The sequence below is a fragment of the Melopsittacus undulatus genome, chromosome 3 (genome assembly GCF_012275295.1).
Source record: "Melopsittacus undulatus isolate bMelUnd1 chromosome 3, bMelUnd1.mat.Z, whole genome shotgun sequence".
Taxonomy (NCBI): domain Eukaryota; kingdom Metazoa; phylum Chordata; class Aves; order Psittaciformes; family Psittaculidae; genus Melopsittacus; species Melopsittacus undulatus.
In genome coordinates, this window is record NC_047529.1 from 107,530,668 (window position 1) to 107,546,486 (window position 15,819).

At 45.8% G+C, this 15,819-nt stretch overlaps 1 protein-coding gene across 1 annotated transcript in view; it reads left to right on the forward strand.

The window, feature by feature from the left end:
- Positions 1-7,026: 7,026 nt before the first annotated feature.
- Positions 7,027-15,819, forward strand: part of COQ8A (coenzyme Q8A) — a 39,095-nt gene continuing 30,302 nt past the window's right edge. Inside the window, exon 1 of the mRNA XM_034061105.1 lies at positions 7,027-7,086. The gene's annotated coding sequence lies outside the window, so the exon portion shown is untranslated. The remainder of the gene's footprint in view (positions 7,087-15,819) is intronic.

Below are 15,819 nucleotides of genomic sequence, written 5' to 3' on the forward strand. Positions count from 1 at the left end.
ATGTTTACCCAGGGGGTGAATGGCTTCATTAGTTATGGTCTGCAAAGAATCCTGGCTGAAAGCTACAAAGAACTGAGCCTTTCCATTCTGCCTGTGCAAGATCGATGGAGGTACATGTAATCAATCAAGTGGCAAGAGGAGAGGGCAAAGCACTCATCAAATTGTGCAAGCAAATGCAGTTTACAGTGAGCAGAAACAACTAATGTGTCTAGCTGAGAGATAAAGAAGAATTACAGGCTGAGTAATGTTTAACTGAGTCTCACTGATCTGGGGAGAAACAGAAATACCATATTCTTGAGCTGCTAATCAGATTGCTGCACTCTTCAACTTCATCTCATCCAACATGGCTTTGCTCCATAGCCATAAAAAGCACCGTTGTGCAACAGAATTTGAACAGGCAAGCATGATACTGTGAATGTTTTACCACATTAATTGCTGCAGTGGCAGGGGCAAGGTGCCTGTCCTTGCCCTACACTGTCCTGCATGCTATCCAAAGACAAGGACTGGTATCACTTTCTTCTGCTTAGTACTTCTGCCTGCAGCCTCTCCAGCTGACACTGTCTTTCTCTCAATGTACTCCATCCCCATGGGCTTGTCTTCAATTTCCCAAAGCACGGGTACCCACTTAGCAGGCATGTGGCAAAGGGGAGGTAGTGGTGGGTGACATGAGCCAAAGCCGACTGTAGCATGGTGGCATATGTGTAGCATGCTGTACAACTTTATCTGGCAACCCTTGTGTAGCTTGGGCTTGCTGGGGCTTGTTACCACCTCATCTAGAGAACAACACCAAGTTTGGTTTTCTTTCATAAAATAAAGAGGAAAAAAAGTCCAGGTATCTACATGTAGGTTCCTAGTTTGTGAGAACATATTTGCAATGCTGCTTTTCCCCCAGTTGGAGAGAAACTTGTGTTATCCAGTGCCCTGAGCATGTGTGTGTGGAGGGCAGGGACAAACCCCAGTGAAAGACAATGAGGCTGTGATTTGCCTCACATCCCTGAGAAGAGAAAAACAGGTGAGTACCATCTAAAATGCCTCAAGGGTAGACTTGCTCCCTGTTATCCAAGTAAATGTTAGAGATAACCCCATTATTAGGGGCTTGCACACACCTCCTGTTAGAGTTCAGTCCTCAATGCTCTAGAGCTATATGGCATGAGCCACAAATACCCTGTCCAGAGCCACCACAGTCTGTTCTGGGTAGATAACAGCAGGAACCAAGAAATGCTTGAGCCTTAACCTTTGTTACCAGTGCTGGCTTCCCAGGCCTCTGTTGGTCTTTTCCCTGCAGACCCATGGAGACAACAGATCACCTCTGTGGTTCAACACCCTTCACCATTGCTTCCCCAAGGCAGCCCCTCTCTGGCTGACCCAGAACAGGTGAGTGGTATAAACAAGGGCACAGAGAGGTGCCTGTGAAAGGCAGGTTTCTCAGCAAAGCAAAACCTAGAGGCAAAGGGAAGGGTTTTGTGTCTTCTTCCCCCTCATTTTTTCAGTGATGGAACAAGACAGCCCTTCAGCAGTCTTCTCCATAGGACCTGAAGTCCATCTCTGCCCACCTCCTTCCAGCTAGGGGCCCTGCAGCAGCCCAATGAGCACTCCCTTCTCTTTCCAGCTGTGTGGAGCAAGCCTGCTCACTGACAGCTCCAGAAGCCCTTGTCCTGCGCTCTGCAATGTATCTTCTTGGACAGAAAACATTTGTCTCGAGAACTCCACACTGTCTCCTTTTGACAGCACTAAATCATCTTAAAAATAAAGTACTCACTGACAGACTTGTCTCCAACCTATTGCAGTGAGGGGGGAGAGAAAGGAAGGACAAGGGCAAAGAATGCCTGAGTGCTTCAGGATGAAAAGACAGTTCAGGAATCAGAGCAGTCCTAAGTATTACAGAACTAGCTCATCATTTGGATCCTATGATGATAGGGGATGTGCATCTACACTGCTTGAGTCAGGGAGATCTCATTTCTTTACAAGGCTGTTGCTCTCATTCTTTGCCATAAACCCATATAAATAACATATGGTACCAACAGCGTCACTGAAACCTGCTGAAGTTTTGAAATGCCTACAACTTTACTAAAACCAACCCACCTGTCCAGCGACTTCTACTTGAGCTGTTCCAGTTCACCATCCCTGTATTATGTTGGTGGAACACCATGAATCTATGTAGTCAGATAAAACATTCCTCCTGCCTTGAAGAAATACCATCTAAAGATGATGAGTGAACACAAAACTCCTTAAGAGGTTGTTTATGTGACCCTCAGCAGTTCCTTGTTGAAGGACTGAGGGCAACATGTCCAGAGCAGCCTTTGCTTTGTGGTTAGCTGTGAACACAGGGGAGGGATGGTGACGTATATTTTACTGTGGTCGGAGAAACAGCTTGGGCCTGTCCTATGCAAGAGGATTTCTGAGTGTTCTGTCAATAGCCTGGATGCTTGTCCACGTAATGACATGACCAATAGCTGCCTAATTGAGGTTCCATTAACTCTTTTTTTCTGCAGGTTACTTGGCTGCCTACTAATTTCCTGTTGCAACGGAGCTCTTCTTACTGCAGGGCCCAAAGATCCTTCCAAGCTCCAGTCCTCTTAACTCCTTTTGTCCATAGACGTTTGTCCGCTGTTCCTCTCCATGTTCCTCTCTGGGAACTTGACCCACTTTGTACAAGGCTTTAAAGAACCTTTCACTGGGTTCTTCAAAGCAGTCGGCATCAGAACTGGCAGAGCTTTCCTTGGGTATTCCCTGGCACTCACTAAGCAGTGAGCTGGTAGAAAGTGAGCAAACAGACTCCTCTCAGAAAACAGCAAACAGGAGGAGGAATGCAGCCCCTCCAAGAGGCTGACAGGACCATGCTGACAGCCCTGAACTCACTCTTCCCTTCTGCCCCAGTCCCACACCAGAGCTGTTTGTGCACCTCATGAAACTGCATGTTTAAGCCCTTCCTTATATAGCTATAAACAGGCAATATGAGGCAAAGAGATGATGACACAGCTAAAACATCTGCTATGGAGTCAGGACTTCCAACTGCTAAATCAAGTTATCCCACACTGATCCTGGCTAAGGACCCCTTTCTGACTTGCAAAATCAGGATGTCTGGAGAATTAAATCATCAACAAAGCATCTTAATATCAGTAGAGAGAAGGCTCTGGGGAGGTGTGACTCATTAGTTATAATTTAAAGGTATAACAATTTACATTATATTTATATATATAATGAGGATAGATTTATCATGAGGCTATTTATGTATTGTAATTTATATTATAATCAAATTTATCACACTTCCATTATAATTTAATAAAAGCTTGATTTATATAATCCTCATAGGTGTAAGATTCTTGCTAGAACTGTTCTTGTTTCTGGATGCAGCAGCAAGGATGTTGAAATCTGACTGAATCTAACACCGACCAAGATGTGAGAAGTAAATGACAGCTGTAGTGCCAAAGATGTGTTGTGGCCAATTTCTTAATAGTGTTCACTCCTTGTTCTTACGGGTCATTAAGAGGCTTCACAATATCTGTGAACTTGCTTCTTGCCAGGACTGCTCTGTACATTCAGATTTACAGATCTGTGCAATGCAGAAGCATGCAGGCACAGAGTACAAAATTGAAATGAGATTCAGACACAAGTTAAAACTTCCAACCTGCAATAACCTCATTCTGCTGTCACATCACACTAAGGCAGCAAAGGATGCCAGTGCTTAGGTTTTTGTGTAGAAGTTTCCTAGGTTTCTTCTCTCTACCCTGCTTGGAAGGGCTTTAATCTAGGAAGTGTTTGCATAGCATATGCAGCAGATCAACTCCTACACAAACTCTGACAGCTGATGCAAAGCATAAATGAAGTAGGTGTCACTGCTGTTTTACCTACAGTCCTGTGGTGAAGGGTACAAAACCAGAATGGGGCAGCGTGGGCTGATCCCCACAGGATTCACATCTCTTCCCTCTGAACAAGGCAGAGTTTGCACAAGACTGGGCTGTAAATCTGTCTGGGATTTGGAAAGGATGGAGGAGTACTCCATTCTCATTTCCTCTTGCTGGGCTTTCCCATTGTGTAAAGCATAATAACAAAACCTAATAATAATAATATGGATAAGGATAGAGAGAGGAGAAGGCAATGGCATGCATAATGATTAGGGTCCTGATGTGAGGGTGGAATGCTGTAAGTCTTCACAAGCAGAAAGGGGACTTGAATTCTGACCTCCCATGAGAACTGCTACCAGTGTTACATGAACCACTGATCCCCCTTCCTGAAGGACTCCCTGGTCTAATTCTGAAGTACAGCACTCTGCCCCATCCTTCCTTCCCAGGGTTCAGGGATGTAAACCTCCTAATTGGTAGCAGTAAACCAAAATATTGACAGCATTTTCTTCTCTTTTAACATTTTTCTCCAGTTTACAGGAGATCTCACATGGCTTTTGCTGTGGAACAATTCTCCCAGTGCTTTACACACACCATGTTGGAATTTTATTTAGGATTGTGGACACAGGTAGGCAGCCCTCCCCACAACAGTTGGCCTCTGGATTGTGAATCCTGGGTAACCTGTCCCTATTCCCCTTAGGAGCTAAAAGTAATTAAAAAGGACATCTGCTCCCAGCAGCTTTAGTCCAGCTTTCCGAATTGGGTGGGAAAACAGACACTTCTCTCTTCTTTAGTCCAAATATAGAAAGAGCTAGTCTTGTGCTCCAGTCCAAGGGGTCTTCTAAGGCTGCAGAAAGCCTGGCAACAGAAGGTGTGATGCAAATTGAAGAGCAGAGGCAGAAATACCCACTGGTTAACCATGTGGGAATAAAGGGAACCAGCCAGGCCTGTCTTTGAAAGATGGGGAGAGCTTTATCCTGTTCTTGCTCTGCCTACGTCTCGGACGATGCCAGCGTGCTCATGCAGGAACCCATGCAGTTCTCCCTGCTCAGCACAGTGAGTAAGACCTGTTTCACAATTAACGCTGAGCTGACGCAAGCAAAGTGATGTTACACAGAAACTTAGAACTGACATCCAAAACGCAGGACAGGAGTAGATAAAGAGCGTCCTTAGAAAGAGCACACGAAACTTAGATGAGAGTGGAGATGAGTTTCCCTTTGGAGAAACTAATGTGGAATTAACCGCAAATAGAATAGTGAATCGCATGCATTTTTGCATGTGTCAGTGGTGAAATGAAGAAAGGTTGGCATTTTTTGACAATTCAAATCTGGAATCTATTGCAGCCATGTTTTTGCCTCATCTAACACACCCAACCTCCATTCCCTTCTCAAACATTCAAGTGTCATGTTTGGCCTTTCCATCCCAGCTATACTGTGTCTACGCACAGCCTCTGTGTGGAGCAATTACATCAATAATGTGGCTTCCCCAAGGAACTGTTTTTTTAACCTTTTGAGTTCAAACCCAGCCTTTCTAGTACTGACTGAGCCTTGCTTCCAGTTGGATGTCTGGGTGATGAGGTGTGCTAAACGCATTTGTAGCTGTCTGTTCAGTGCCTTGCAGACACCTCATGGCTTACTGGGAAGCTGAGTGGGGTTTGGGTAAGAAACATATAATTTTATTAAAACATGAAGGCATATATCTAATATTTGAACAGTATTTTCTGTGTTCATAAATACCAGACAAATACCTTTTGTATGAGCTGCTGAAGATACAGGATATCATTATCCCCCTCTATAAGGGGAGATAAGGGGGGGAAGTTTGGCACTAGTGTCAGTGGGCTGTGTAGCATTAAACCCCCATATGCACTTACAGCAGACTATTTACCCAGTTTCCTTGTTCACAAATCCACAGCACCCACAACTCCTACCAACTCTGATACAGATCCTTTGGTGTGGATTTAAGTGCTCAATTCAAGCTACTAGTTAGCTGAAATTGCTGGCCAAAGCAAGCAATTGACAGTGCTGAAATGAAAGCTCGGGGCTGTTTGCTGGTCACTCCTGTAAATTATGCTTCAGCTAGAGGAGAATTATAAATCCTGTTTGTTTTAAGAAGAAACGAACGATTTAATCTCCGAACCTCATCCAAATACAGTTCTGCCCCAACACAGCAATGTGGCAAATGCACCATAAAGAATGTATTGTTAGTTCTCAGACAGAAAAGCTGCTGACAGAGACAGGCGCTTACCAGAACATCCCCAACAGCCCAGAGCGAGCTGTTACTGTCAGCCCCTTGCAGCAGCTGAGACACCACAGAGCCGGAATCAACCTGGAGGAAGCAACACGCTGTTCTTATTTCCCACACGTATATAGCATGCCATTCCCAACACATGCAGGGAATTATAGGGTCAACTAAGTTGTAAAGACCTTTAAGATCACCAAGTCCAACTGTTCCCTAGCACTGCCAACTAACCCATGTCACTGAGGGCCTCGTCTGCACGGTGTGTGAACACTTCCAAGGACGGTGACTCTGATACTGCCCTGGGCAGCCTGTTCCAAAGCCTGACCCCCTCTCCCAGTGAAGAATCCCCTCACGCTCGGTGCATGAGCAGCATTACCATGATTACAACCCAGCGCTTCACAAAATCCCACTGGCTCCCACATACAAAGGTTTCTCGTTCACGGAGCACCACAAAATGGAGCTGCTCCCTCCGCCTGCCAGGCGTGGGGCTCCTGCCATCACCTCTCCCACACCCCGCCGGCCCCGAGGCTGCCCCTGCCTTTTCCTGCCCATGGCGAGACCCTCACCCGGGGCTGACACCGCCTCCAGCCCGGCCCCCATTCGCTACCGGAGGTGCCGCCCGCAGCACACGCACCTCACGCCTCACCTCACGCCGCCGCCCCCCGCCCGCAGCCGCCGCCGCACGGACCTCACGGGCCTCACGTCCCCCTGCAGCCGCCGCGCGCGTCGGCCCGGCCCCCTCCCCGCTCGCCATTGGCCGGCTCCCAGCCCGAGCTTCCCTGCCATTGGTGGAGACGACGGGTTCACGGGCTCGGCACGCTTCCCCGACGGCCGTTCCGCAGCGGTGGGGGGCGGGGCCTGGCGGAGCCACCAATGGGAGCGCAGAGGGGGCGGGGCGTGAGGCCGGGCTTCGGCCGGGGGCGGCCGGGGCGGTAAACAAGCGCGGGCACGGGTGGTGTGAGGGCAGCGGTGCGGAGCTGTGTGAGGGGGAGCTGGGCACGGACAGGTGAGGCTGTGGCGGCTGCCGGGATGTGCCCATTCGGGCCTGCAGGCTGCGGCAGGAAGGGGTTACGGAGGGGAAGGGGATGCGGGAACCGGGGCACCCGGTAGTGCGGTGCAGTGCGGTGCAGTGCAGTGGAGTGCAATGCAATGCAATGCAATGCAATGGAGCGGTGCGGGAAGGGAGGCGATATCGGTGTTGCCACGGGAAGGACGCCCGTGCCCTTCGCGGAGCAGGATAGCGGCCGCCGCTTGGCCTCCTGTCCTGGGGGTCGCTCCCCTGGGGCGCCGTTGCCCGTCGGAGGGAGGGAGGGACGTGTGAGGGGTCTGTGGGGCAATGGCGGCGGCGGTGTGCCAGCGACTCCCCCAGCCCCGCGGGGTGCACCCAGCCAGGCGCCGGCCGGTTGCGGCCTTGCCCGTGCCCTTGCCGGGGCAGCGGCCGCAGGACATGGCGCTGCACGGAGGTGTCGCCGCGGGCGGCCAGCAGCGGGGCAGCGCCCCTGAAGTTGGCCTTACGGGGCTGGGGGCCGGTCAGCGGTGCCTTGAGCTGGGTACAGCCCTGCGGGGCTGGTGGCTGGGCCCGGCTGCTCAACGTGGGCCGCTTCCGGGCCTTGTGCAGCGGCTGTGTCCCCCCGCCTTGGATCAATGGTCGGCCTCTGCTCGGCTCGCAGGTGTGCGGTGTGTTCTGCGTGTCCGGCCCGAAGCTGTGTAGTAGGAAGGATGGAATGGGATGTTGGGTGTTTTGCGACGGGCATCACGGAGGAAGGTGCAGAGTGTGCCCCAAGCTGGTTTTCCCGTGCGGAGCTTGTGTCTGCTCCGGGGGTTGTTCCCTGCGTCTGGTTGAAGGTGGACGTGAAACAAATCTGTTAGTTGTGCTGAGCTTGCTTGTGGCTGATATGGGGAAAGGAAGCCCTGTGAGAGCCTGGCTTTGGTAAGGCCCCCAGAGGAAATAATCTTGTTTCTCAGAAGTGAACAGGCTTGTAGAGTCTTTGGAACAGATTGAACAGGAGTTAATGGGGAGACACGGGGTTTTAAACAGGCAGTGAACAAACTACCTGTAATATCTACAGATAGAAAAGTTCAGTGTGTGTAATGCTGCTGTATAGTCACTGACCATCCTATTTCTGATACCCCAACAGAAGTCCCACCCAGCAGGATTGTGAGTGGGGAACTGCTTTGTATTCCCGTTGTGCAATGGAAATACAGTCTTGCAGTCAGCATTATGAAAAAGAAGTTGGAAGGTTGCTTTTAATAAAAACGAAGTAGACTTTTCACTTCATGTTTAGGCAAAGAAAAACGTAAGAGCAAGTGAATTCTTTCAGTAATGCAGAGTATTGCTTTCCTAAAAAGAATTAACCTTCTGCACTTCATTTCTCAAGTTGTTTGTCTTGGGTTGCTCTACTGAACCAGGGTGTATTTGAGCATATGCATACTAATTCTTAGCACTCGGTGCAGGAGACAGGCCGAGTCAATAGAAGCTCAATGAAAGACTTGTGAAGGGGTTCAGAACTTTATCTGAGTTAAAGGCTGAAAGCAGATCGGTATTTAAAGAGAATGTTGCTGGTCTTGCATTTCACTGCCATGTAATATGGGTTGTCTCCCTTTCATATATCATCATCAGAAGCATAGCTGCAGTTCATGTGCTTGCTGGTCTGCTTGCTCTTAGTCCAGGAGACTTGTTTCTCTATCTTGTAAATGTTTTTTCTTTGCTTTTAGTTAGCAATGACCTTGGTAGCCTTGAATAAGATATGCTTAGAATAAACAGTTGTATGTTGTCCAGGGGGGTAAAAAATAGGTGTCCTACTGCATGTTGACAGTGTCTCGCTTTTAAAGATAGTGTGATAAGTAGCAGAAGAGGTCAGAAGATGTGGAGAATTCCCTTATGTGTTTATTGTCTGAGCACTGATCACCTTGTTTCCTTGCTGTCAAGGAGATTGCTGTGCTGTGGAATGCAGCTCTGGCTACTTTATTTATGGTAGTGCAGGTTAATAATAGTTCATATTGCATCCATGCAGCAAGACTGGAACTTACTTTGGCTTCCAGTAGTTCTCTTGACAGGCAAGTGGTGGTCTGTTGTTTTGCACTGTATTATTTTTGTAGAAACCAAGAAGGAGAGGGTCAGCAGCTGAATTCCTGCTTTTTGATTTCCTTCCTGTTAAACTGCTTCATTGGTTACAGAGTTTGGGCTTTTTTCTTGTACTTAAAGGTTAATTTGTTCTTCCTGTGTGTGGTTTTCCTTAATTGTCTTCACAAAGATGCTAGGGATGGCATGCATCTTGTGGTTTTTATCTTGCGTGTCACTGTGCATGGTATAACTTGCTGGTACCAGCTGGCTTGCTAAATGCACCTCAGGACTTGGCTTGATGCATGAATAAGCAGTTCTCTTACTCCTTCGGTGTGTCAGTACTGATGGCTGAATGGTGCAGCTTAGGAAGGAGGTAGTGAGTCTGAAGCAGTGTTTTTAGGTGTCCTATATCTGCATATGTAGTTTTCTCTCTAAAACTGTTTAAGGAAGGAGTCTGGAAGAGGAGGCTTTTGGCTTATTGAGCTGTGTGTTCTGGGGCAGAGCATCTCTAGGAGAGTAGCTTCTCTCAACTTGCTTTTTAGGAGTGCCTAAAGCACTGCCTGTGCTCTGAGTGCGTGCTTTCCTTCAGTACCCGGAGAAGAAGGCTGTGCACGTATGGAACCAAAATGCAAGCTGACAGTGAAGCACAGTAGTTCGAGGGAGGAGGGTCAGTCAGACGGTGCTTTCTCATCCAGCAGAGAAAGCTCATTTCATTGACACAAGCATATCTTTAAATTCAAAGAAGCTCTCAGGTTTTTAGCTGCCACTTCTTTGTGTCCATCCCTGTTCCTCTCCATCCCTCAGCAGACAGAAGAACCTGCCTAAGCTGGTGTCAAAGAAATGATGGGATACACAAATTCTGCCCTTCCATTGTACAGTTGTTTCCCTGCACATCATTTGAATAGCTTTTGTGTTTTGTCAGTAAACAGAAGTGTAGTGCTAAATGAAGTGTGTTGAATTCCCAGTTGGTCAGTTTCTGGTGTGCTATGGGTTTCTCACAGCATAGGAAATACACTAGTTTCTCTGCAGAACTTAGCTGTCAGTCTGTGGAGCGGGCTTCTAGAAACTACAAAATCATATGTCTGCTTAAACAAGTCTGTACACATACACAGAGTTAAAACAGGTGTGCCTTTTCCTGCAGACTGCATCAGGCTGGCTTTTTCTTAAAGGCTATGTAGATCCTGTGCATACAGACACCATGAAAGATGATCTGCTTGTGGTCTAGGTGGTCCCAGAGCTGTTTAGTGTGGTGCAGGTCTTAGTGTGTTTGTTTTGCCTCTGCAGTTTGTCCTGGTTTTCTGTGTAGATTAGATCTTCATGCAGCCCCTTTCATTGCTAGTCACGTCTCCTTTTAACCAGTTGCACCCCATGGCTCTCCTGGAAGTGCTGAATGAATGCACTATAAAAGGGCTTCATGTAATACTCTGAAATGTACAGTGCTTTTGCTGTCTGAATTGTGACATTTGGGAGAAGTAAATCTTGTTTTAGTTTGATGTGGTCAAAATGCTCATCAAAGGAATAATCAGGACTGGGAAAGAGATGGCAGGGTAATGACTGGCCAGTAAGCTGCAAGTGGATCCAGTGTGCTTTCTGGAGAGCTGTTAAAACATTGGAAAAGTCTAGAATTTTACATTGCATTGGAAATCTTCGTGGAGCTGAAGCTGATGTGGTTTGGGATTTACAAAGGTACCTATGTAAGTTGCTGAAACCTTTGGCTCTGCTAGTTTAGAAAAGTGATATGTTTATGTTATATAGAATATGATTTCATAAACATCTAGATTTCATAAAATATACAACATAAGCAGTTGTAGATTACAGATTCTTTATCAGGGATGAGAGCTTGCAGATTAGGTTTAATAGTAAGTTATGGGAAATAATAGAGCTCATTACTCGGTGTGTGTGGTGCGTAGGAACTGACACAACCTGTCTGAGGATTGTGGCAGAGCTGTAGCTTCTAATAGACCATGTTCTCCTTCAGCACTGAGATCAGTTTAAGTCTTCTTGAAGTAGTCTTTTTTTGCCTGTGGTCCTCTTCTTGCACCTTACTTTTCCTTTGCTTAGAGGGAAGTTTTGGTGCAGCTAGAAATAAGAAAGCAGTGTCCTAGCTCTCAGAGCTGTGTAAGGGGGCTATGAATAGACAAGGATATGTTGTAAGTTACTAAATTTGAACTTACGCCTGGCTTCGAGGGCAAGGTTGAAAATCATGGGATCTGTCCAGACACATATGCCTGCAGGATCAATAGTGGGAAGCTGTGGTGTTAATCTGCTGCTTGTGATGGTAACAGAAGGTTTATGGTCACTGTGTGAGCAGAGGCAAGATGTGCGTGGGGTATCTCTTACTGACTTTGTAAGGTAATGACTCAAGACACAGTGAGCATGGTTCTGTCCTGTTGTACAAGGATAAGCCAGATATCCTCTTACACCTGAGGAACACACAGCTACAGTACAGTTACAGGGTGTGTCTAGATTTCCAGGAGCTTATAATTAGGAAGGCTCTGACTCGAGATGATTGCTGCTGTGGTGTTTAATCAGTTAGATACAACTGTTAACAATAGACCGTTAAGATGGTCAGTGAGCTGGCTGTGAATCCTTGGCTCTTTGCTCTGCAGGGGTGGGTATTTAAAGGACACTTGGGTATTGGCTCTCTGCTGTAAGGATCAGTGTACTCTGGAGAGAGCTGTGGTCTGTTCCCAGCCCTAGCATGCAGTGTAATTTTGGGTAGATTACTTGTTCTCTTCCCTCTGAAATATGGGAATTTGATATCAGTCCCTTTTCTTTAGCTTTTCAAGATGTGAGTGATGTGTATTTAAATGCACATGGAAGAGCTGCTATTTTTCTCAAGAATTTTGTCTTAATTAAAGGTATATTTGTGTCTAAAAGAATCTGCACTTGTTTGGGAGGTGTAGCTTCTTATAGGCTTCAAACTCCTGAATTAGGCTCAGTGTACTTTCAGAAAGTGAAAACTTCCAATAGAGACAATTACAACATAGCAAAAAGAATAAGTAATTAACTGCAAGCTGATAACCTCCCTCATTTATACTTTGTATTCTGCTTTTGAGTGTGAGTCTAGTGGGGAGCTCTGTTGGTTCCCTGCACAGAGCTTTATGCTGTGGAGCTGTGCATCAGACAGGACTGGCTCCCTGTGCATCACAGGGAGCTGGACAATGCATTGTCTTGTGCTATAGCTGCTGGAGTGACAGAGCATAAAGCAGCTCTGCAAACCTGGGGAGAGATGTTTGTAATGTTTAACTTCTGTTTGAAGTGCTTTAGCTCTGGTTAACCAGCAGTAAATAGTGCTGCTTGGAGCTGTTCCATACAGGTGTGAGGGACTTGTCTTTAAAAGCGATGCTCTATGGTTAACACAGGTAGGAGGGTCACTTGGAACTAGTAAACTGTGTCTTCATGTAAACTTACTATAAACATAAATAAAGATATCATTTCAGCCTGTAGTAGCTGTTTCTTAAGTATATGCTTCAAATATCTGCATGAATCTCATTAATCTATGTGCTTTGTGATCATGCTCCATTTGGATTTTAATGTATTACTGTCCTTGTTGTTGGATGAAAGATCCACATGCATGGAAAGTAACTTTAGTCACAGAATTCATAGAATTAGGCTGGAATAGACCTTTGAGATCATTAAGTCCAACTGTGCCCCTAGGACTTCACTTACCAGAAGTATTTAATGCAAGTTACACTTGCGCCTGCACCTTTTGAGCCATGTAAAGGTTGCAGTGCAATGGGTTGTTCTGAGTGCTGTCCAGTGCGTAAATAGACAAAACCATCATTTTTGTCCTTGTCCTTGCCTCTTTCTTGGTAACACAGATAATACAATGATAGGGTCTTGGGTATAAATACAACTCCAGGTTGAAATATTGGCTCAATGGCCCAAATCTTTTTTCCCCACAAATAAGGGTTCCAAAATTGGAGCTTTTCTCTTGGTTCTCCAACTGCAAATGTTTAATTCCCAGGAGCAGGCACAGAGTTCATTCTTGCAAAGAAGAGTGTGAGTGGCAGCCTAAGTCGGATCTACCTCAGTGTAATAGGAAGCAACATGTACCCAGGACAGAATTCATTAGTGTATTGTGTTGGGGTGTATCAGCAAAGGAGTCAGCTTGTAATGAGGGGATGTGCTCTCTCACTAGGATCTTAATTGTGAGGGAATAATTGCTAGATCCATGGCCAGGGTAGAAAGAGACTCTAATTCCAGGCATGTGGGCTGTGACTCTGCTCTTGCACAGCCCCAAACCTTGTCCAGAAAGAAGTAAACAGAGCCCTCAGTCCACAGCATTCACTTAGTGTTGATGTATCTATGCCTAAAATAAAGCAGACTGCTTACTTTTAAAGTGTCCAAGCATTCTTTTCACTCTTGTGTTGTGTCAAGCCATTTATGGGGAAAATTGTTCGTGCTGGGTTTTAAACTAGCTGTTATTTGCCAAAACCAACTGCGAAGCCTTCTGAATTTTGATGGCAAGATGCATTTGTCTGCCAAGCAGCAGTTTATCAATGCCTGTGCTGCTGTTGCAGTCATTAGAGAGTGAAGAAGTTCCACCTGCCCTTCAAAAGTGTTTATTTTAGATGGTATTGGCAAACTGATTTATGCAGAGGTAGTTTTAAAGCAGCTTTTAGAGACTTGATGAACTTAGTTTAAAGGAGGCTTGAGTCAGAGCAATGGGGCAGGAAACCTGTAATTGAGTAGTTAGTTCTGCTGTAGATCAGATCTCAAAAAACATGTCTTTTGGAGATGCGGGGTAGGGAAAGACTGAAGAATGTGCAAGGATAAATGGTGATGGCAACTTTCTCTTTTAAAATGCAGTTAGTTCTGTGCCCTGCACAGTTGGAATATGGGTCAGCTGCAAGCCAAGGAATCCAGCTGATGGAAATGTTTAGACAGAGGCTTGGAAATCTGGTATCAAAGGAGCTGGTGGGGAGGTGTTTGATGGAACTGGAAAAGGCCACAAGTGAAAGGATTGTGTGAGAGGGTTGGTATGGCAACACACATAAAAACAAGTGAAAGAATCAATAGAAGATCAGTTACAGAACAGACTGATTGAATAATACTTATTTTGAAGTTTACTCCTGGCTTATGGCCACAGAATGAATGTATCGAGTCATCTGCAATAGCTTGTTTGTGGTGGTTGTTTTTGTTTCATACTGTTGCCACACTCACTCTGATGGTGTAGGTGGCTGTAACACTGATTCCAGGATTATAGTCCTTGTTTAGATATAGCTAAGATAACAGTGATTGTGATCAAGGATAGGAGGAAGGCATAGAGGCTGCTTGCTTTGGAAGTATGATGTTTGTCTGCCTTACTGCCTGTCCAGCCTAGAGTTTCATTTTTGTCTCATTTATATGAAACTGTCAAACTGTTGTGTTTGTGGTGGTATTTGTTATATTATTTAGTGGTAGATGAGCTGCTTTCCTGGGTGGCAGCAAACTGTTGATGGTCCAAGTAACTCCTGCACATTGAAAGAGGCTGTGTTGCCATGCACAGAAAATGAATGCTTAGAAACACTTCTAGTGTATTTCTGTAAGATTAGAAGTCTCCTTGTGTTTAAACTTGATCTGTCCTATATATGTATGTTAATGTAAACATGACTAATTTTGACTGTACAGGCATATGGAAGAAAGCCCATAGAGTCAAGCTGCTCAGCATGTCTGTCAGAGTACACGTGGAAAAGGAGAATGAATGGAAGGATGTGTACAAACACCAGAATTTATCTGTTGCCTATTGTGAGCCCTTATGTGTATGGTGTCTGAGGAGGACTTGGCTCTAGCTTCCTCATGCTAGAAGGTGTGGGGATACATTCCAGACATGCATTCAACTGTGAGAAGTTTACTAAGCAGAAACTGACCCTGTCTATTCTTGGAACATATCTCATGATTGGTACTTGTCATTGAAAAGAGCAACTTGGTTGCCTGTAGGCTTGTGTTTCCTACACAGGGGACTGTTTCAGCAGGGTGCTGGGATAAATGGCCTGTTGTAATAGCCTGTGCTCTGAGGAGCATGTGGCTGATGCTTCTAAGCCAAGAAACAGCATGCATGATACCTAGGTGGTTATAACTGCTGTGCAGAGGAAATGGGGGTGATAGCATGGGAGTCATAAGGATTTTGGTAACAATGTACCTAGTGCTGTCTGTTATGGCTGAACCTATAAGGGGCAGTTGGTTCTCTTTGCTTGGTGATATATTTAGCAGTGGAGGGTTGAGTGCGTGTTGTACGATGTGTGTGTTGCATTAGCTCCCCTTATTTTTCCCTTATTTTTTTAATGTACATTTAGCATACTTTAGCTGTCAGTTCAGATAAATCCTTTAGCTCATTTTGGGTGAGAGTATAGTTTTAGTATCATTGGTCAGCAAGAATCTGTGTTAAAAGTGGATGTTTCTGTATGTGTTTGAGTGTACAGTGATCTATATTGCATTATCCTGCGTTGTCCTTGGGGGGGAGTGAACTTTTTGCATTCAAGCTTTCCTGTGCTTCTAATACTTGCAACTACAAAAGCACTTATTTCTTAGTAGTGGCAACTTTAGAATGATCTCACTTCAGCTAGGACAGTGTTGTGTTGTTGGCTGGTTTCTTTGCCTGGCTCTGAATTGCAGGGACTGCCTGTAAATGCTTTGAATAAGATCCATGTGGAAATTTCCAGTGTGTAGCTGTTGAGGAGGTGGTAGTGA